A 24056-nucleotide genomic window follows, 5' to 3' on the forward strand; every position below is an offset into this window, starting at 1 on the left:
CTTAAACCTCAATTATATCTTGACAATTACAATCTGCATTCAAACTTTTCATGATCCTTGAAAACACCTCAATCGAGAGGATGAACCAACCGCACTTCAATTACGGAAGAAAAGATTAATGCCTATAGTTATACACCTGAAAAACTCTCGGAACCTGAACAAACGTTTAACACATATCTGTGCTAGCTCCTTTGGCGTTGTTATTACCAAAAATAACTTTGTAATTCCTTTTCAAATTAACCAATTTTGTCACAGCTCCATCAAGTCAACTTCGACTTTTCGTTCGAAACAACCTTATTATAACCTTGATATATATGCGTGCTCTTTTATTGTTACCGGGGAACCGTTTATATTCCACTACATTAGCAGTAAACTTACCAGTAACTTCATTACTCAATGACTTAAGTTTCTCCGTAGAATCATTATAGTTGTTCATTAAAACTCTAGCATATACTCATCCGCATCTTGTAACGAGAACTGATATACCAATTACGAGAATCAGCAATCAGTACTTTGAAAACTCACCGTATATCTACAACAACCGTTATATGTATAACATTCATCTCTTAGAATTATGATCTTTCATTCCGATATTCTGAAAAGCACTCAGTCTACAAATCAATACTCTGAATGTTGAAAAAGCTGAACGAAGCAGCAAAAACCGTAGACAACCGTAAACGACCTTAATCATCGAAAATTTGATGATAAAGAATAATATGTTGGAAAAGCTCAGAAAAGTTGGAACTGGAAAACGGATAGAGTTAACCATGAAGGAGACCAAGGACAAATACAAGGATCATACCCTATATTCAAAGAATCCAGATAATTCTGGATCCGTTGAAATTTTTAGTGAATATCTTGCTCCGAAGTCATGTTAAAATATTGCGGAAAAATCTTTCTCCATCAACCATCGAACTTAGAAATTCCAAAATATCATCATCAATATCTTCGATATTTCTGAGGATATTTTCATAAATATTCTCGTCCGAAATTATATACCTCTTCGTGCTTCTTGTGTATCATTATATTGGAAACATTCAAGAGAAAATTAGTACCGAAAAGCAGATTATGAGAAACTATGAAGAAAGTCTTGGACAAATCACAAAGAATAAGTTTGACTTCAAAGAATTCAAATGATTCAATGTCTGCTAAAGTCTTTAGTGAATATCTTGCTCCTTACTCTAAACCCTTGCAGACAATAGTTTCTATCATCCTATGATCTTAGATATTCCAAGATATTATCGTATCTTTCATTATAAATATCCTCCATATTTCTGGAGATATTTTTTTATAACTATTCTTATCTGAAATCATTAATCTCTTCGTGCTATCAGTATTACATCATATAGAAACTGTTAGTTTCTATATTCTGTAAACTTTCGAGCTTAAAATATGAATGTTATAGAAGTAATGTTGGGAACTGATGCATGAGTTAGTATAATATAATGACACTTGATCAACGTGATTATATTACATTAAGTCATGCTGAGTTTCTAAATGGAACATGATGATTCACAGATTATAACATCATCATGTGTAATGTTACATAACTCCTTCATTCTGAGTAACTTCTGACATATCAAGAAAATATATTCTTGATAGTTCTATTCTCAGTGATTCTGGTATTTTGACAAATCAAATCGTGCTAATACGTTCTTTCTTGTTTAGAACATTAAGCTCATTCGAAACTCCACACCTATGAATTCTGGACCGTTACTTGCAAAAAGAAAACCAAAGCATGAAGCTCCAAACTAGAAAGGGAGTATATATCGTAGCAAATAAGAGAGCGCATTAATCGTGGATGACAATAATTATAGGAGACAGAAGCAAGGACATTGAAATATAAGAGAATATATAAAATCCAATGACAACACAGAAGTTACAAACCGTGGATATTAATACGAATGGCAATATAAAGACATGGAATAATTAAGAATAGTATTCCCCCCAAGGCAATAGTAGAAGTAAATAGATTTTCTGGTGGAAGATTGAAAAGAAGGATGACAGATACATATATAGGAAAATAGCAAGAATCAGAACTGGATGGAGCATTTCCCCAATATTTTAAAAGTAGGAATAGAGGAAGAAAGTATAGGAATGGTGAAAGTAATGGAACGGAAGAAGTTCATCTATAGTGAAAATACCAGACAAAGAAATCAAGACAGATTTCCGCATTAATTATAGAGATCTTAACTTCCTTATTCGCCGAAGAATCAAATTTTTTAGATTTCAAAGATATTATTTAAGTCCCTTGAATTCCGGAATTCAACCCTGAATCTGTCAACAGTTAAGATAAATCTTTACTTTCCTATTTTCACTCTTTGGTGATAGCTTCATTCGTACTCTTCGAATAATCGAATTATTTTTATCCATATTACTTAATGATGATAAAACTCTATTTATCAACTCACATTCGTCAGGAAAACATTTTTATTGTTAGCCATGACCACCTCACTCAAATTTCGGGACGAAATTTCTTTAACGGGTAGGTACTGTGATGACCCGGGAATTTCCGACTAAATTTAAACTTAATCTTTATATGGTTTCGACACGATAAGCAAAGTCTGTTTAACTGAATCTCAAAATTTTCGAACTGTATTCATAAATACATTTAGCCTTTGACTATGCCGACGATTCACGAACAATTGGGTGTAGATAAATATGTAATATATATATATATAAATATAAATAAAAGTATATATATAAACATCTTGAATTAATAAGGTATACTTTGAACAATTGGAATTAAAAATGTAAAATAATAATTAGAATAATTAAGTTGTAATTAATATAAATTTATATATAAATATATGAATTCTATATATAATTATATGTATATTGTAATATGTGTTAAATTGTATAAACATTTAATATTCCAAATAAGTTATTATATAATGTATATCATATGGTTATTATTATTATTGGTTATTAATATGATTATTATTATTATTGTTATTATTAGTATTATACTTATAATTATTATTATCATATCTATGAGTATTATAATCATTAGTATAATTATCATTAAAAACTATTATTTTTAGTACAAATTATTATGATGAGTATTATAATTGTTAAAAAAATAATAATACAATTAATTACTTTTATCATCAATAATATTATTAACATTATTTATTTTGATAATATTAATATTAATATTATAACTAATTCTATTATTAATATTATTAGAATTTTAATTTAATTATTGTTAATACAATTATAATTATTAATTATATATCTATATATAATCTTACCTAATAAAAAGGGGACCCAAATCAGTTTCACATCTTTATCTACAGCTAAATTTTTGTTTCTGTCTAATTTGTTATATATCAGTATCATATAATGTTTCTAATCCCTATCTGATATTTTTTTTTGTTTTCTTTCATCTGGCATCGAATAAAACTGTCCACCAAGTCCTCAATACAAACGAATCTGTTGTTCAGTGTTATGAAGGAATTCAATCGTTTTCTTCACTCTTCATATCAAATAATATTACTTTAAAATAGAATCAAATTATCAATGTCGAATTTTTTTTTTCCCAATAACCTCTGTTCTTGACAATTCAACCCATAATTCGAAATTGATTTCCATTTCAAAAACTAAAAATACAATCTTGTTGGAAATCCTCTATTCGTACTATCTGTAAAATTTCAAATTCTTATTTGCAAAATTGAAGATGAATTTTGGAGTCAAAGTTATATATAAAAAGTCAACAAATTATGTTCATCGAGAAATTCAGGTTGGTCTTGATGTTTGGAATTAAATTGATGATACAGAAAGCTTTTACGAATGATTTAGAATATATTTCGTGTTATAATCATTGTCTAAAACATCCTTAAATTCAAGATCAATTATTGATATTTTTTTTTCTTATTTATTCAGCAAGCAGGCTGTGGTTGTTTTTTTTTTTTTTTTTTTTCGTTTATCAGTAAGTCAAGAATTGACATAGACTGGTTATATTTTGATTGAAAATCCCTAATTGAAATTACAAACCACGGGTATGATGTCTGATTGGGTCTGAACCGATTACAAGGAAGAAGAAAGTGAAACTGATATTAAGAGTTAAATAGAATTGGGTGTAAGATTAATCAGATAAAAACGAGGCAGATGAATGGTAGGAAGCTGTGTCGATATTTGAGAGGTCTCGGGTTCAAGTCCCGGCAGGGACATTCTTCTTGTTTTTTTCCCCTTAAAGGTAGTCTCTTTATTTGTTATTATTATTATTATTATTATTATTATTATTATTATTATTATTATTATTATTATTATTATTATTATTATTATTATTATTATTATTATTGTTATTGTTATTGTTATTGTTATTGTTATTGTTATTGTTATTGTTATTGTTATTGTTATTGTTATTGTTATTGTTATTGTTATTGTTATTGTTATTGTTGTTGTTATGGTTATTATTATTAATATTTGTTGTAGTTATGTTAAAATAAATAATATGATTAATGTTATTATTTTTTTTTACTAAATAATATCATTGAGTAACACTAGTATTATTAATATTAATCATTACAATTATTATTATTAATATTGATATAAGTATTATTATTATTAGGATTAAGATTATTATAATTAGTATTATTATAAAACAAGTTATTATTAATGTTATTATCAATGTTAATGAACATAAATATTATTACTAATATTGTCATTATTATTATAAATATAATTATCAGTATCAGTATTATCATCATTAAAAATTAATATTAAGATTATTAGTATTATTACCACTATTATGATTATATGTATTATCATGAATATTACTATTATGTAACTACCCAAATCATTATCATAACTATCATTAACAGTAAAATTAATATTTTTATAGATATTATCATTAATATCATTATCATTATTAGTATTATCACTAATAGAAATATTAATATTTCTACCTCTATTAGAAAACTTATGTATTATAATTATTAGTATTATTATTAGTAATGTTATTATTATTAATATTATTAGTAAATCATTATTAATATCAAAATTATTTTTTAAACAAATAAATAATTTGTGCATAAAATATACTTATTACATATATTATAAGTATATTAATATTTCACGTAACTATATATATCACACCTATTAATATTATTTATATAAATACTTACATATAACAAACTATTGATTTTTAAATATAACACTAAACAATTATATATATATATAAATATGGATATACTAATATAATTATAAAAATATTAATCACTTTGAATGTATACACAAGTTAAAAATATATGCTATTAATATAAAAGTAGCGTAATTAATAAATTTATATACATATTCATTTGATTACGATTATATGTAATAATGAATATGCAAATGATATAGGTTCGTGAATCCGAGGTCAACCATATACTTGTTCAATGTCGTTCTATGTATTTTTACTACAAAATACATTAGGTGAGTTTCATTTGCCTTTTTACCCTTTATATTTTTGGGCTGAGAATACATGTGCAATTTTTATAAATGTTTTACGAAATAGACGCAAGTAATCGAAACTACATTCGATGGTTGAATTATTAAACCGAATATGCCCCTTTTTATTAAGTCTGGTAATCTAAGAATTAGGGAACAGACACCCTGATTGACGCGAACTCTAAAGATAGATCTATCGGGCCTAACAAGCCCCATCCAAAGTACCGGATGCTTTAGTACTTCGAAATTTATATCATGTCCGAAGGAGGATTCCGGAATGATGGGGATATTCTTATATACATATTGTGAATGTCGGTTACCAGGTGTTCAATCCATATGAATGATATTTTTGTCTCTATGCATGGGACGTATGTTTATGAGAAATGGAAATATGAAATCTCGTGGTCTATTAAAATTATGAAATGATTATTTATGTTAAACTAATGGACTCACCAACCTTTTGGTTGATACTTTAAAGCATGTTTATTCTCAGGAATGAAAGAAATCTTCCGCTGTGCATTAGCTCATATTAGAGACATTACTTGGAGTCATTCATGGCATATTTCAAAAGACGTTGCATTCGAGTCGTTGAGTTCATCAAGATTATTATTAAGTCAATTATAGTTAGATGTACTATGAAATGGTATGCATGCCGTTAACTTTCGATGTAATGAAAAATTGTCTTTTCAAAAACAAATGCAATGTTTGTAAAATGTATCATATAGAGGTCAAGTACCTCGCGATGTAATCAACTGTTGTGAATCGTTTATAATCGATATGGACTTTGTCTGGATGGATTAGGACGGATCTTTACAATGTGAGTCACCTAACACATGTAGGAACCATCATTTGGCAACTAGCATGAAATATCTCATAAAATTACAAAAATATTAGTAATCATTCATGACTTATTTACATGTAAACAAAATTACACATCCTTTATATCTAATCCATATACCAACAACCAAAAACACCTACAAACACTTTCATTCTTCAATTTTCTTCATCTAATTGATCTCTCTCAAGTTGTATCTTCAAGTTCTAAGTGTTCTTCATAAATTCTATAAGTTCTAGTTTCATAAAATCAAGAATACTTCCAAGTTTGCTAGCTTACTTCCAATCTTGTAAAGTGATCATCCAACCTCAAGAAATCTTTCTTCTTTACAGTAAGATATCTTTCTAATATAAGGTAATACTCATATTCAAACTTTATTTCAATTTCTATAACTTTAACAATCTTATTTCGAGTGGAAAACTTACTTGAACTTGTTTTCGTGTCATGATTTTGCTTCAAGAACTTTCAAGCCATCCAAGGATCCTTTGAAGATAGATCTACTTTTCTAATTTCCAGTAGGTTTATCCACAAAACCTGAGGTAGTAATGATGTTCATAACATCATTCGATTCATATATATAAAACTACCTTATTCGAAGGTTTAAACTTGAAATCACTAGAACATAGTTTAGTTAATTCTAAACTTGCTCGCAAACAAAAGTTAATCCTTCTAACTTGACTTTTAAAACCAAATAAACACATGTTCTATATCTATATGATATGCTAACTTAATGATTTAAAACTGGAAAACACGAAAAACACCGTAAAACCGGATATACGCCGTCGTAGTAACACCGCGGGCTGTTTTGGGTTAGTTAATTAAAAACTATGATAAACTTTGATTTAAAAGTTGTTCTTCTGGGAAAATGATTTTTCTTATGAACATGAAACTATATCCAAAAATCATGGTTAAACTCAAAGTGGAAGTATGTTTTTCAAAATGGTCATCAAGACGTCGTTCTTTCAACTGAAATGACTACCTCTTACAAAAATGAAGTGTAACTTTTATTTCTGACTATAAACCTATACTTTTTTTGTTTAGATTCATAAAATAGAGTTCAATCTAAAATCATAGCAATTTGATTCACTCAAAACGGATTTAAAACGAAGAAGTTATGGGTAAAACAAGATTGGATATTTTTTGATTGTTGTAACTACGGGAAATATTGTAACAATTCTATACAAATCATATCCTAGCTAACTTGTATTGTATTATACATGTATTCTAATATATTATGTAATCTTGGGATACCATAGACACGTATGCAAATGTTTTGACATATCATATCGACCCATCTATATATATTATTTGGAACAACCATAGACACTCTATATGCAGTAATGTTAGAGTTAGCTATACAGGGTTGAGGTTGATTCCAAAAATATATATACTTTGAGTTGTGATCTAGCCTGAGACGTGTATACACTGGGTCGTGGATTGGGTCAAGATAATATATATCAATTTATTTTCTGTACATCTAACTATGGACAACTGGTTATAGGTTATTAACGAGGACAGCTGACTTAATAAACTTAAAACATTAAAACGTATTAAAAATGTTGTAAATATATATTGAACATACTTTGATATATATGTACATATTTGTTATAGGTTCGTGAATCGACCAGTGGTCAAGTCTTACTTCCCGACGAAGTAAAAATCTGTGAAAGTGAGTTATAGTCCCACTTTTAAAATCTAATATTTTGGGATGAGAATACATGCAAATTTATAAATGTTTTATGAAATAGACACAAGTAAATGAAACTACTTTATATGGGTAAATGATCGAAGCCGAATATGCCCCTTTTTAGCTTGGTAGCCTAAGAATTTGAGAACAGACCCCCAAATTGACGCAAATCCTAAAGATAGATCTATCGGGCACAACAAGCCCCATTCTGGAATTTGGAATGCTTTAGTACTTCGAAATTATCATGTCCGATGGGTGTCCCGGAATGATGGGGATATTCTATATGCATCTTGTTAATGTCGGTTACCAGGTGTTCACCGTATGAATGATTTTTATCTCTATGTATGAGATGTATTGAAATATGAAATCTTGTGGTCTATTATTTCGATTGATAAATATATAGGTTAAACCTATAACTCACCAACATTTTTGTTGACGTTTAAAGCATGTTTATTCTCAGGTGATTATTAAGAGCTTCTGCTATTGCATACTTAAATAAGGACAAGATTTGGAGTCCATGCTTGTATGATATTTTGTAAAAACTGCATTCAAGAAACTTATTTTTGATGTAATATATTCTTATTATAAACCATTATATAATGGTCGTGTGTAAACGGTATATTTTAGATTATCATTATTTGATAATCTACGTAATGCTTTTTAAACCTTTATAGATAAAATAAAGGTTATGGTTGTTTTAAAAATGAATACAGTCTTTGAAAAACGTCTCATATAGAGGTCAAAACCTCGCAACCAAATCAATTAATATGGTACGTTTATAATCAATATGAACGGGACATTTCAGTTGGTATCCGAGCGTTGATCTTAGAGAACTAGAAATTTGCATTAGTGTATCTTATCGAGTTTGTTAGGATACATTAGTGAGTCTGGACTTCGACCGTGTTTTCTTTAAAAACGATTGTTTAACACTTTTGTTGGAAACTATATATTATTAACATGTAAATATTATGTGTATATTAACCTCTTAATAAGTTTGATATTGTGTGATATATGTCTACCAGTAGTACAAATCCCATCGACTCACCTAATAATAATGAAGAGTCGAATATAATTTGGGAAGATTCACAAATTCCCGAAGAGGAATCGGAAGAAGAGGAATCGGAAGAAGAGGAACCAGAAGAAGAGGAACCGAAAGAAGAGGAATCAGAAGAGGAGGAACTGGAAGAGGAGGAACCGAAAGAATAAGAGGTTCCGGAGGATGAAATTTTGATACCTACAATAAATCGATTAAATAAAAGAAAATCATCAACCAACGGACCAAAGTTAAAAATGGTCAATGGTGTTTCCGCCGAGGAAGCAAAATATTGGGAAGATTACCAATTTTCCGATGAATCGGATCCCGATGAGGATTCCGATGATGTTATAGAAATTACCTCGACCCAATTTAATATGGCAAAAGAAAATAATAAGGGAAAAGGTATAAAAATAGAGAAACCTGATTCCAACGTCCGTATGATGTTATAGAAATTACCCCGATGAACTTTATATGTATCGGCAACGTCCGTATTTCCTAAATTGTAACAATAACCCGGGAACCTCTAAACAACCAGGTTTTTCTAAACCATTGTGGAAAATGACGGCTCGTATTAGAGGAACATCATATATCCCTAAAAAATTAGGAAAACGAACCAAGTCCGAAGAAGAAGAAACCAGTGATTCAGATTAGAGGGTTGTAATCATGTTGTGTATTATATGTATTGTAGTGTGCTTGTACTTTTATGTTCCATGTAAAAATTGCTTGTATTGTTTGTTAATTATCTTTTACGAATCTAATCCTTGTCTATTTTACAGTATAAAAACACAAAATGGACGTTAAGGATAGACAACCAAAAATTTTAGAAGACCTACCAGGAGATATGATTGATGAAATCTTGTCTAGAGTCGGGCAGAATTCATCAGCACAATTAGTTACGGCAAAATTAGTTTGTCAAACGTTTGAAAGACATTCTAGGCATGCCTTAGTATATAAAAGGCTTTCCTTTGAAAGATGGGGTATATCACATTGGGGAGACTTTAATTTACGCCAAGTTTTCTTTAAGGCATTTAGTGCGGGAAACCCAGATGCAATTATACGCTACGGGTTACGAACCTATTTTGACTCAACATATCCCAACATAGGATTTCGTGAATTAGAAAGAGCTTCTAACATGCAACATAAAGAAGCATGTTATGCTTACGGGTTAGTGATGTTCGCTTCTTACCAAAGTGAGAAAAAGAACATCGGATTGCAACTTTTAAATAAAACCTTCCCACAAGTGACGGATTCAGTAGTTGGGGTGAGAAACAAGGTTTTTAGATTATTACGGGGCTGTTGGAGTAGTGACCCGAACTTTTCCATGTTTATATATATTAATTGAGATTGATATTTACATGACTAAATGTTTCCAATGTGTTAAGCAATCAAACTTGTTAAGACTTGATTAAATGAAATAAGTTTCATATAGACAATTGATCACCCATGTTGACCGGCGATTCACGAACGTTACAAAATTGTAAAAATTACATGTTGTGGTATATATATATATATATAGACATATATATATATATATATGGTTGACATAAGATTATGATGAGTAAGTATCGCACTAAGTATATTAACAATGTGTGATATACATAAGAAATGAGATTACTAAGTTAAGAAACTCGAAATGATATATATAACGATTATCGTTATGATAACGTCTACTAAATACATATGTATCATATTAAGATAATGATACACTATATTTAACATGATAAAATGATATTTAAATATATCACTAAGTGTGTTAACAATGAACTACATATGTAAAAACAAGACTACTAACCCAAGAATTACGAAACGAGACTTATATGTAACGATTATCGTTGTAACGATATTTTAATGTATATATCATATTAAGAGATATTCATACATCATAATATCATGATAATATAATAATTTAACATCTCATTTGATATAATAAACATTGGGTTAACAATATTAATTGAGATCGTTAACTTAAAGGTTTCAAAACAACACTTACATGTAACGACTAACGAAGACTTAACGACTCCATTAGAATGTATATACATGTTTTGTTTTGATATGTATTCTTACACTTTTGAAAGACTTCAAGACTCATATCAAAGTACTTCTACTTAACAAAAATGCTTACAATTACATCCTCGTTCAGTTTCATCAACAATTCTACTCGTATGCACCCGTATTCGTACTCGTACAATACACAACTTTTAGATGTATGTACTATTGGTATATACACTCCAATGATCAGCTCTTAGAAGCCCATGTGAGTCACCTAACACATGTGGGAACCATCATTTGGCAACTAGCATGAAATATCTCATAAAATTACAAAAATATGAGTAATCATTCATGACTTATTTACATGAAAACAAAATTACACATCCTTTATATCTAATCCATATACCAACAACCAAAAACACCTACAAACACTTTCATTCTTCCATTTTCTTCATCTAAGTGATCTCTCTCAAGTTCCATCTTCAAGTTCTAAGTGTTCTTCATAAATTCCATAAGTATAGTTTCATAAAAATCAAGAATACTTCCAAGTTTGCAAGTCTACTTCCAAGCTTTCTAATCCATTCCAAGTAATCATCTAAGATCAAGGAACCTTTGTTATTTACAGTAGGTTATCTTTCTAATTCAAGGTAATATTCATATCCAAACTTTGATTCAATTTCTACAACTATAACAATCTTATTTCGAGTGAAAATCTTACTTGAACTGTTTTCGTGTCATGATTCTGTTTCAAGAACTTTCAAGCCATCCAAGGATCCTTTGAAGCTAGATCCATTTTTCTCATTTCCAATGGTTTTATCCAGAAAACTTGAGGTAGTAATGATGTTCATAACATCATTCGATTCATACATATAAAGCTATCTTATTCGAAGGTTTAAACTTGTAATCACTAGAACATAGTTTAGTTAATTCTAAACTTGTTCGCAAACAAAAGTTAATCCTTCTAACTTGACTTTTAAAATCAACTAAACACATGTTCTATATCTATATGATATGCTAACTTAATGATTTAAAACCTGGAAACACGATGAACACCATAAAATCGGATATACGCCGTCGTAGTGAAACCGGGGGCTGTTTTGGTTTGGATAATTAAAAACTATGATAAACTTTGATTTAAAAGTTGTTCTTTTAGGAAAATGATTTTTCTTATGAACATGAAACTATATCCAAAAATAATGGTTATACTCAAAGTGAAAGTATATTTTCTAAAATGGTCATCTAGACGTCGTTCTTTCGACTGAAATGACTACCTTTACAAAAACAACTTGTAACCTGTAATTGTGACTATAAACTTATACTTTTTCTGTATATATTCATAAAGTTAAGTTCAATATGAAACCATAGCAATTTGATTCACTCAAAACGGATTTAAATTGAAGAAGTTATGGGTAAAACAAGATTGGTTATTTTTGCTTGTTGTAGCTACGTGAAAATTGGTAACAAATCTATATTAATCATATCCTATCTAACTTATATTGTATTATACATGTATTCTAATATATTATGTAATCTTGGGATACCATAGACACGTATGCAAATGTTTTGACATATCATATCGACCCATCTATATATATTATTTGGAACAACCATAGACACTCTATATGCAGTAATGTTGGAGTTAGCTATACAGGGTTGAGGTTGATTCCAAAAATATATATAGTTTGAGTTATGATTTAGCCTGAGACGTGTATACACTGGGTCGTGGATTGATTCAAGATAATATATATCGATTTATTTTTGTACATCTAATTATGGATAACTAGTTGTAGGTTACTAACAAGGACAGCTGACTTAATAAACTTAAAACAGTAAAACGTATTAAAAATGTTGTAAATATATATTGAACATACTTTGATATATATGTATATATTTGTTATAGGTTCGTGAATCGACCAGTGGCCAAGTCTTACTTTCCGACAAAGTGAAAATCTGTGAAAGTGAGTTATAGTCTCACTTTTAAAATCTAATATTTTTGGGATGAGAATACATGCAGGTTTTATAAATGATTTACAAAATAGACACAAGTACGTGAAACTAAATTCTATGGTTGAATTATCGAAATCGAATATGCCCCTTTTTATTAAGTCTGGTAATCTAAGAATTAGGGAACAGACACCTTAATTGACGAGAATCCTAAAGATAGATCTATTGGGCCTAACAAACTCCATCCAAAGTACTGGATGCTTTAGTACTTCGAAATTTATATCATATCCGAAGGGTGTCCCGGAATGATGGGGATATTCTTATATATGCATCTTGTTAATGTCGGTTACCAGGTGTTCACCATATGAATGATTTTTATCTCTATGTATGGGATGTGTATTGAAATATGAAATCTTGTGGTCTATTGTTACGATTTGATATATAGGTTAAACCTATAACTCACCAACATTTTTGTTGACGTTTAAAGCATGTTTATTCTCAGGTGAATACTAAGAGCTTCCGCTGTTGCATACTAAAATAAGGACAAGATTTGGAGTCCATGTTTGTATGATATTGTATAAAAACTGCATTCAAGAAACATATGTCGATGTAATATATTTCTATTGTAAACCATTATGTAATGGTCTTGTGTAAACAGTATATTTTAGATTATCATTATTTGATAATCTACGTAATGTTTTTAAAACCTTTATTGATAAAAATAGGTTATGGTTGTTTTAAAAATGAATGCAGTCTTTGAAAAACGTCTCATATAGAGGTCAAAACCTCGCAACGAAATCAATTAATATGGAATGTTTATAATCAATATGAACGGGACATTTCAGTTGGTATCCGAGCGTTGGTCTTAGAGAACCAGAAAAATTTGCATTAGTGTGTCTTATCGAGTTTGTTAGGATGCATTAGTGAGTCTGGACTTCGACCGTATTTTCTTTAAAAATGATTGCTTAACATTTTTATTGGAAACTATATATTATTAACATGTAAATATTATGTGGTATATTAATCTCTTAACATGTTTGATATTGTGTGATAGATGTCTACCTCTAGCACAAATCCCATTGACTCACCTAATAATAACGAAGAGTCGAATATATATTGGCAAGATTCACAAGTTCCCGAAGAACCGGAAGAAGAGGAAACGGAACCGGAAGAAGAGGAACCAGAAGAAGAGGAACCGGAAGAAGAAGAGGTTCCGGAGGGGGGAATAGTAGGAACCACAGAAAACTGGTCAAATAAAAGAAAATCCTCAACCAATGGACCAAAGTTAATAATGGTCAATGGTGTTTCCGCTAAGGAAGCAAAATATTGGGAAAATTACCAATTTTCGATGAATCGGATCCTGATGAGGATTCCGATGATGTTATAGAAATTACCCGACCCAATTTAATGAGGCAAAAGAAAATAATAAGGGAAAAGGCATCAAAATAGAGAATCTAATTCCGACCCCGATGAACTTTATATGTACCGTCAACACCCGTATTTTCAATATCGTGACAATAACCCGGGAACCTCTAAACCACCAGGTTTTTCTAAACCAATGTGGAAAACGACGACTCGTATTAGAGGAACATCATATATCCCTAGAAGATTAGGAAAAAGAACCAAGTCCGAAGAAGAAGAAACCAGTGATTCAGATTAGAGGGGTGTGAGCATGTTGTGTAATAAATGTATTGTAGTGTGCTTATACTTTTATGTTCTATGTAAAAATTGCTTGTATTGTTTGTTTTTACGAATCTAATCCTTGTCTATTTTACAGTATAAAAACAAAATGGACGTTAAGGGTAGACAACCGAATATTTTAGAAGACCTACCAGAGGATATGATTTAGGAAATCTTGTCTAGAGTCGGTCAGAATTCATCAGCACATTTAGTTATGGCGAAATTAACTTGTCAAACATTTGAAAGACTTTCCAGAAATGCCTTAGTTTATAAAAGGCTTTCCTTTGATAGGTGGGGTATATCACATTGGGGAGACTTTAAGTTACGCCGTGTTTTCTTTAAAGCGTTAAATGCGGGAAACCCAAATGCAATTTTACACTACGGGTTAAGAACCTATTTTGACTCAACATATCCCAACATAGGATTTCGTGAATTAGAAAGAGCTTCTAACATGCAACATAAAGAAGCATGTTATGCTTACGGGTTAGTGATGTTCACTTCTTACCAAAGTGAGAAAAAGAACATCGGATTGCAGCTTTTAAATAAAACTTTCCCACAAGTGACGGATTCAGTAGTTGGGGTGAGAAACAAGGTTTTTAGATTATTACGGGGCTGTTGGACATTACGAAACCCTCGTTCTTTTGACGACATTACAACATGCTGCCTAGCTAATGGTCATAACGGTTATTTTCCACAAGACCAAGGATGGGAAGTCGTCTTAGTAAAACCAGGATGCATGACTTGTTTCTGGACTTATGAATTACGTGTCTTTATTTCCTTTGCTGAACAACTTGCGTATTAACTAGATTTATCTTCAAAACTGTCATGTATCATAGTGTGCTATATTTCATGTTATATGTAATATAGCGAAATTCTAAGTTTGAAGAATATTTGTATGTGATATATTATTATAATCGGTTTTTCATATGGAATTGTAGTAGTTGAATTGTATATTAGCTACTAAGTATGAACTTAACGGGTAGGTAGTACCCGAATTTAAAATTATAAAACGCTAATATGAAGAAAAAGCTTTTATAAATGAGTTCATATTATGCTACGAGATACTATTGACTACTCTTAATATTCTGTATGATTAAATTGTTTCATTTGACTATTTTGAAGAAAATGGCACCGAATACTCGACACACCTTGAATATGAGCGAAGAGGAATTTCGTGTCTTTCTTGCTTTAAACATAGTCGCAGTACAGGCCGCGCTACATACCAACAATAACTCTAAATCTAGCAATGCAGCTAACGGCGCAAGAAATCGTGTAAGATGCTCCTACAAAGAATTCACTGCCTGCAAACCTTTGGAATTTGATGGAATCGAAGGACCAATTGGATTGAAACGGTGGACCGAGAAAGTCGAATCGGTGTTTGCCATAAGTAAGTGTACTGAAGGAGACAAAGTGAAGTACGCTACGCATACCTTCACAGGTATTGCGTTAACATGGTGGAATACCTATCTAGAGCAAGTGGGACAAGATGCTGCTTACGCGCTACCGTGGTCAGCATTCAAGCACTTGATGAACGAGAAGTACCGTCCCAGAATCGAGGTCAATAAGCTCAAGTCAGAACTTAGAGGGTTACGAACACATGGATTCGATATTACTTCGTACGAAAGACGATTCACAGAATTGTGCCTATTATGTCCGAGAGCGTTCAAAGATGAGGAAGAGAAGATCGACGCATTTGTGAAAGGGTTACCTGGGAGAATCCAAGAAGATATAAGTTCACACGAGCCTGCCTCCATACAAAAGGCATGTAGAATGGCTCACAAACTAGTGAACCAGATTGAGGGAAGAATTAAAGAACAGGCGGCCGAAGAGGCCAACGTGAAGTTAGTCAAAAGAAAGTGGGAGGAAAATGGTGATAATAGTCACCAAAACAACAACAACTATCCCAACAATCGCAACATCAATCGCAACTATAACAAACGGCACAATAACAACAACAACTACAACAATCATCCCAACAACAATAACAACCGCAAAAACAACAACAATCAGAAGCAGCTATGCCAAAGGTGTGAAAAGTATCACTCGGGGTTTTGCACCAAATGTTGCAACAAGTGTAAAAGAAATGGTCATAGCGCAATGAAGTGTGAGGTCTACGGACCAGGGGTTAACAGAATGACAGGAACAAATGGTGTCGGAACGAGTAATGACGGAGCAAGTAGTGTCGGAGCAAGTTATGCCAATGTAGTTTGTTATAAATGTGGAAAACTGGGCCACATTATTAGAAATTTCCCGAACCAGGAGAACACGAATGGACAAGGCCGCGGAAGAGTTTTCAATATTAATGCGGCAGAGGCACAGGAAGACCCGGAGCTTGTTACGGGTACGTTTCTTATTGACAATAAATCTGCTTACGTTTTATTTGATTCGGGTGCGATAGAAGCTATATGAGTAGAGATTTTTGTGCTAAATTAAGTTGTCCATTGACACCGTTGGATAGTAAATTTTTACTCGAATTAGCAAACGGTAAATTAATTTCAGCAGATTATATATGCCGGAATCGAGAAATTAAACTGGGTGGTGAAATATATAAGATTGATTTGATACCAGTAGAGTTAGGGAGTTTTGATGTAATAGTTGGCATGGACTGGCTGAAGGAGATGAAAGCAGAGATCGTATGTTACAAAAATGCAATTCGCATTGTACGAGAAGAAGGAGAACCCTTAATGGTGTACGGAGAAAAGGGCAACACGAAGCTACATCTTATTAGTAATTTGAAGGCACAAAAACTAATAAGAAAAGGTTGCTATGCTGTTCTAGCACACGTCGAGAAAGTACAAACTGAAGAAAAGAGCATCAGTGATGTTCCCGTCGCAAAAGAATTTCCCGATGTATTTTCGAAAGAATTACCGAGATTACCCCCACATCGATCCGTTGAATTTCAAATAGACCTTGTACCAGGAGCTGCACCAATAGCTCGTGCTCCATACAGACTCGCACCCAGCGAAATGAAAGAATTACAAAGTCAGTTACAGGAACTTTTAGAGCGTGGTTTCATTCGACCAAGTACATCACCATGGGGAGCTCATGTTCTGTTTGTGAAGAAGAAAGATGGTACATTCAGGTTGTGTATCGACTACCGAGAGTTGAACAAACTTACCATCAAGAACTGCTACCCACTACCGAGAATCGACGACTTATTTGATCAACTACAAGGCTCGTCTGTTTATTCGAAGATTGATTTACATTCTGGATATCATCAAATGCGAGTAAATGAGGATGATATTCCAAAAACTGCTTTTAGGACGCGTTATGGTCATTACGAGTTTATGGTTATGCCATTTGGATTGACTAACGCACCAGCTATGTTCATGGACCTTATGAACCGAGTGTGTGGGCCATATCTTGACAAGTTTGTCATTGTTTTCATCGATGACATACTTATTTACTCAAAGAATGATCAATAGCACGAAGAACATTTGAGAAAAGTGCTAGAAGTATTGAGGAAAGAAAAACTGTACGCTAAGTTTTCAAAGTGTGCATTTTGGTTGGAAGAAGTTCAATTCCTCGGTCACATAGTAAACAAAGAAGGTATCCAGGTGGACCCGGCAAAGATCGAAACCGTTGAAAAGTGGGAAACCCCGAAAACTCCGAAACACATACGCCAGTTTTTAGGACTAGCTGGTTACTACAGAAGGTTCATCCAAGACTTTTCCAGAATAGCAAAACCCTTAACTACATTAACTCATAAAGGGAAGAAATTTGAATGGAAAGATGAGCCAGAGAAAGCGTTTCAATTGTTAAAGAAAAAGTTAACTACGGCACATATATTGTCATTACCTGAAGGGAATGATGATTTTGTGATATATTGTGACACCTCAAAGCAAGGTCTCGGTTGTGTATTAATGCAACGAACGAAAGTAATTGCTTATGCATCTAGACAATTGAAGATTCACGAACAGAATTATACAACGCATGATTTGGAATTAGGCACGGTTGTCTTTGCATTAAAGACTTGGAGGCACTACTTATATGGGTCAAAAGTATTATATATACCGACCACAAAAGTCTTCAACACATATTTAATCAGAAACAACTGAATATGATGCAGCGTATGTGGATTGAATTGTTGAATGATTACGACTTTGAGATTCGTTACCACCCGGGGAAGGCAAATATGGTAGCCGACGCCTTGAGCAGAAAGGACAGAGAACCCATTCGAGTAAAAGCTATGAATATAATAATTCACACTAACCTTACTACTCAAATAAAGGAGGCGCAACAATGAGTTTTAAAAGAGGGAAATTTAAAGGATGAAATACCCAAAGGATCGGAGAAGCATCTTAATATTCGGGAAGATGGAACCCGGTATAGGGCTGAAAGAATTTGGGTACCAAAATTTGGAGATATGAGAGAAATGGTACTTAGAGAAGCTCATAAAACCAGATACTCAATACATCCTGGAACGGGGAAGATGTACAAGAATCTCAAGAAACATTTTTGGTGGCCAGGTATGAAAGCCGATGTTGCTAAATACGTAGGGGAATGTTTGACGTGTTCTAAGGTCAAAGCGGAGCATCAGAAACCATCAGGTCTACTTCAACAACTCGAAATCCCGGAATGGAAATGGGAAAATATTACCATGGATTTCATCACTAAATTGCCAAGGACTGCAAGTGGTTTTGATACTATTTGGGTAATAGTTGATCGTCTCACCAAATCAGTACACTTCCTGCCAATAAGAGAAGATGACAAGATGGAGAAGTTAGCACGACTGTATTTGAAGGAAGTCGTCTCCAGACATGGAATACCAATCTCTATTATCTCTGATAGGGATGGCAGATTTATTTCAAGATTCTGGCAGACATTACAGCAAGCATTAGGAACTCGTCTAGACATGAGTACTGCCTATCATCCACAAACTGATGGCTAGAGTGAAAGGACGATACAAACGCTTGAAGACATGCTACGAGCATGTGTTATTGATTTCAGAAACAGTTGGGATCGACACCTACCGTTAGCAAAATTTTCCTACAACAACAGTTATCATTCTAGTATTGAGATGGCGCCGTTTGATGCACTTTATGGTAGAAAGTGCAGGTCTCTGATTTGTTAGAATGAAGTGGGGGATAGACAGATTACGGGTCCGGAGATAATACAAGAAACTACCAAGAAAATCATCCAAATTCAACAACGATTGAAAACCGCCTAGAGTCGACAAAAGAACTACGCGGACAGTAAAAGAAAAGATATAGAGTTTGAAATTGGAGAAATGGTCATGCTTAAGGTTTCACCTTGGAAAGGCGTTGTTCGATTTGGTAAACGGGGGAAACTAAATCCAAGGTACATTGTACCATTCAAGATTATAGATCGTGTCGGACCAGTAGCTCACCAACTGGAGCTACCTCAACAACTCGCGGCTGTACATAACACTTTCCACGTCTCGAATTTGAAGAAATGTTTTGCTAAAGAAGATCTCACTATTCCGTTGGACGAAATCCAAATCAATGAAAAACTTCAATTCATTGAAGAACCCGTCGAAATAATGGATCGTGAGGTTAAGAGACTTAAGCAAAACAAGATACCGATTGTTAAGATTCGATGGAATGCTCGTAGGTACTGTAGTGACCCGAACTTTTCCATGTTTATATATATTAATTGAGATTGATATTTACATGACTAAATGTTTCCAACGTATTAAGCAATCAAACTTGTTAAGACTTGATTAAATGAAATAAGTTTCATATAGACAATTGATCACCCATGTTGACCGGCGATTCACGAACGTTACAAAATTGTAAAAATTACATGTTGTGGTATATATATAGACATATATATATATGGTTGACATCAGATTATGATGAGTAAGTATCGCACTAAGTATATTAACAATGTGTGATATACATAAGAAATGAGATTACTAAGTTAAGAAACTCGAAATGATATATATAACGATTATCGTTATGATAACGTCTACTAAATACATATGTATCATATTAAGATAATGATACACTATATTTAACATGATAAAATGATATTTAAATATATCATTAAGTGTCTTAACAATGAACTACATATGTAAAAACAAGACTACTAACCCAAGAATTACGAAACGAGACTTATATGTAACGATTATCGTTGTAACGATATTTTAATGTATATATCATATTAAGAGATATTCATACATCATAATATCATGATAATATAATAATTTAACATCTCATTTGATATAATAAACATTGGGTTAACAACATTAATTAAGATCGTTAACTTAAAGGTTTCAAAACAACACTTACATGTAACGACTAACGAAGACTTAACGACTCCATTAGAATGTATATACATGTTGTGTTTTGATATGTGTTCTTACACTTTTAAAAGACTTCAAGACACATATCAAAATACTTCTACTTAACAAAAATGCTTACAATTACATCCTCGTTCAGTTTCATCAACAATTCTACTCGTATGCACCCGTATTCGTACTCGTACAATACACAACTTTTAGATGTATGTACTATTGGTATTTACACTCCAATGATTAGCTCTTATCAGCCCATGTGAGTCACCTAACACATGTGGGAACCATCATTTGGCAACTAGCATGAAATATCTCATAAAATTACAAAAATATGAGTAATCATTCATGACTTATTTACATGAAAACAAAATTACACATCCTTTATATCTAATCCATATACCAACGACCAAAAACACCTACAAACACTTTCATTCTTCCATTTTCTTCATCTAAGTGATCTCTCTCAAGTTCCATCTTCAAGTTCTAAGTGTTCTTCATAAATTCCATAAGTATAGTTTCATAAAAATCAAGAATACTTCCAAGTTTGCAAGTCTACTTCCAAGCTTTCTAATCCATTCCAAGTAATCATCTAAGATCAAGGAACCTTTATTATTTACAGTAGGTTATCTTTATAATTCAAGGTAATATTCATATCCAAACTTTGATTCAATTTCTACAACTATAACAATCTTATTTCGAGTGAAAATCTTACTTGAACTGTTTTCGTGTCATGATTCTGTTTCAAGTACTTTCAAGCCATCCAAGGATCCTTTGAAGCTAGATCCATTTTTCTCATTTCCAGTGGTTTTATCCAGAAAACTTGAGGTAGTAATGATGTTCATAACATCATTCGATTCATACATATAAAGCTATCTTATTCGAAGGTTTAAACTTGTAATCACTAGAACATAGTTTAGTTAATTCTAAACTTGTTCGCAAACAAAAGTTAATCCTTCTAACTTGACTTTTAAAATCAAATAAACACATGTTCTATATCTATATGATATGCTAACTTAATGATTTAAAACCTGAAAACACGATGAACACCATAAAATCGGATATACGCCGTCGTAGTAAAACCGGGGGCTGATTTGGTTTGGATAATTAAAAACTATGATAAACTTTGATTTAAAAGTTGTTCTTTTGGGAAAATTATTTTTCTTAAGAACATGAAACTATATCCAAAAATCATGGTTAAACTCAAAGTGGAAGTATGTTTTCTAAAATGGTCATCTAGACGTCGTTCTTTCGACTGAAATGACTACCTTTACAAAAACAACTTGTAACCTGTAATTCTGACTATAAACTTATACTTTTTCTGTATAGTTTCATAAATTTAAGTTCAATATGAAACCATAGCAATTTGATTCACTCAAAACGGATTTAAATTGAAGAAGTTATGGGTAAAACAAGATTGGTTATTTTTGCTTGTTGTAGCTACGTGAAAATTGGTAACAAATCTATATTAATCATATCCTAGCTAACTTATATTGTATTATACATGTATTCTAATATATTATGTAATCTTGGGATACCATAGACACGTATGCAAATGTTTTGACATATCATATCGACCCATCTATATATATTATTTGGAACAACCATAGACACTCTATATGCAGTAATGTTGGAGTTAGCTATACAGGGTTGAGGTTGATTCTAAAAATATATATAGTTTGAGTTGTGATTTAGCCTGAGACGTGTATACACTGGGTCGTGGATTGATTCAAGATAATATATATCGATTTATTTATATACATCTAATTATGGACAACTAGTTGTAGGTTACTAACAAGGACAGCTGACTTAATAAACTTAAAACACTAAAACGTATTAAAAATGTTGTAAATATATTTTGAACATACTTTGATATGTATGTACATATTTGTTATAGGTTCGTGAATCGACCAGTGGCCAAGTCTTACTTCCCGACGAAGTAAAAATCTGTGAAAGTGAGTTATAGTCCCACTTTTAAAATCTAATATTTTTGGGATGAGAATACATGCAGGTTTTATAAATGATTTACAAAATAGACACAAGTACGTGAAACTACATTCTATGGTTGAATTATCGAAATCGAATATGCCCCTTTTTATTAAGTCTGGTAATCTAAGAATTAGGGAACAGACACCCTAATTGACGCGAATCCTAAAGATAGATCTATTGTGCCTAACAAACCCCATCCACAGTACCAGATGCTTTAGTACTTCGAATTTATATCATATCCGAAGGGTGTCCCAGAATGATGGGGATATTCTTATATATGCATCTTGTTAATGTCGGTTACCAGGTGTTCACCATATGAATAATTTTTATCTCTATGTATGGGATGTGTATTGAAATATGAAATCTTGTGGTCTATTGTTACGATTTGATATATAGGTTAAACCTATAACTCACCAACATTTTTGTTGATGTTTAAAGCATGTTTATTCTCAGGTGAATACTAAGAGCTTCCGCTGTTGCATACTAAAATAAGGACAAGATTTGGAGTCCATGTTTGTATGATATTGTGTAAAAACTGCATTCAAGAAACATATGTCGATGTAATATATTTCTATTGTAAACCATTATGTAATGGTCATGTGTAAACAGTATATTTTAGATTATCATTATTTGATAATCTACGTAATGTTTTTAAAACCTTTATTGATAAAATAAAGGTTATGGTTGTTTTAAAAATGAATGCAGTCTTTGAAAAACGTCGCATATAGAGGTCAAAACCTCGCAATGAAATCAATTAATATGGAACGTTTATAATCAATATGAACGGGGCATTTCAGTTAGACATTACGAAACCCTCGTCCTTTTGACAACATTACAACATGCTGCCTAGCCAATGGTCATAACGGTTATTTTCCACAAGACCATGGATGGGAAGTCGTCTTAGTAAAACCAGAATGCATGACTTGTTTCTGGACTTATGAATTACGTGTCTTTATTTCCTTTGCTGAACAACTTGTTTATTAACTAGTTTTTTCTTCAAAACTGTCATGTATTAAAGTGTACTATATTTCATATTATATGTAGTATAGCGAAGTTGTAAGTTTGAAGAATATTTGTATATGATATATTATTATAATAAGTTTTTCATATGGAATTGTAGTAGTTGAATTGTATATTAGCTACTAAGTATGAACTTAACGGGTAGGTAGTACCCGAATTTAAACTTATAAAACGCTAATATGAAGAA

Source organism: Rutidosis leptorrhynchoides, chromosome 4, assembly GCF_046630445.1.
Source record: "Rutidosis leptorrhynchoides isolate AG116_Rl617_1_P2 chromosome 4, CSIRO_AGI_Rlap_v1, whole genome shotgun sequence".
Classification (NCBI taxonomy): Eukaryota; Viridiplantae; Streptophyta; class Magnoliopsida; order Asterales; family Asteraceae; genus Rutidosis; species Rutidosis leptorrhynchoides.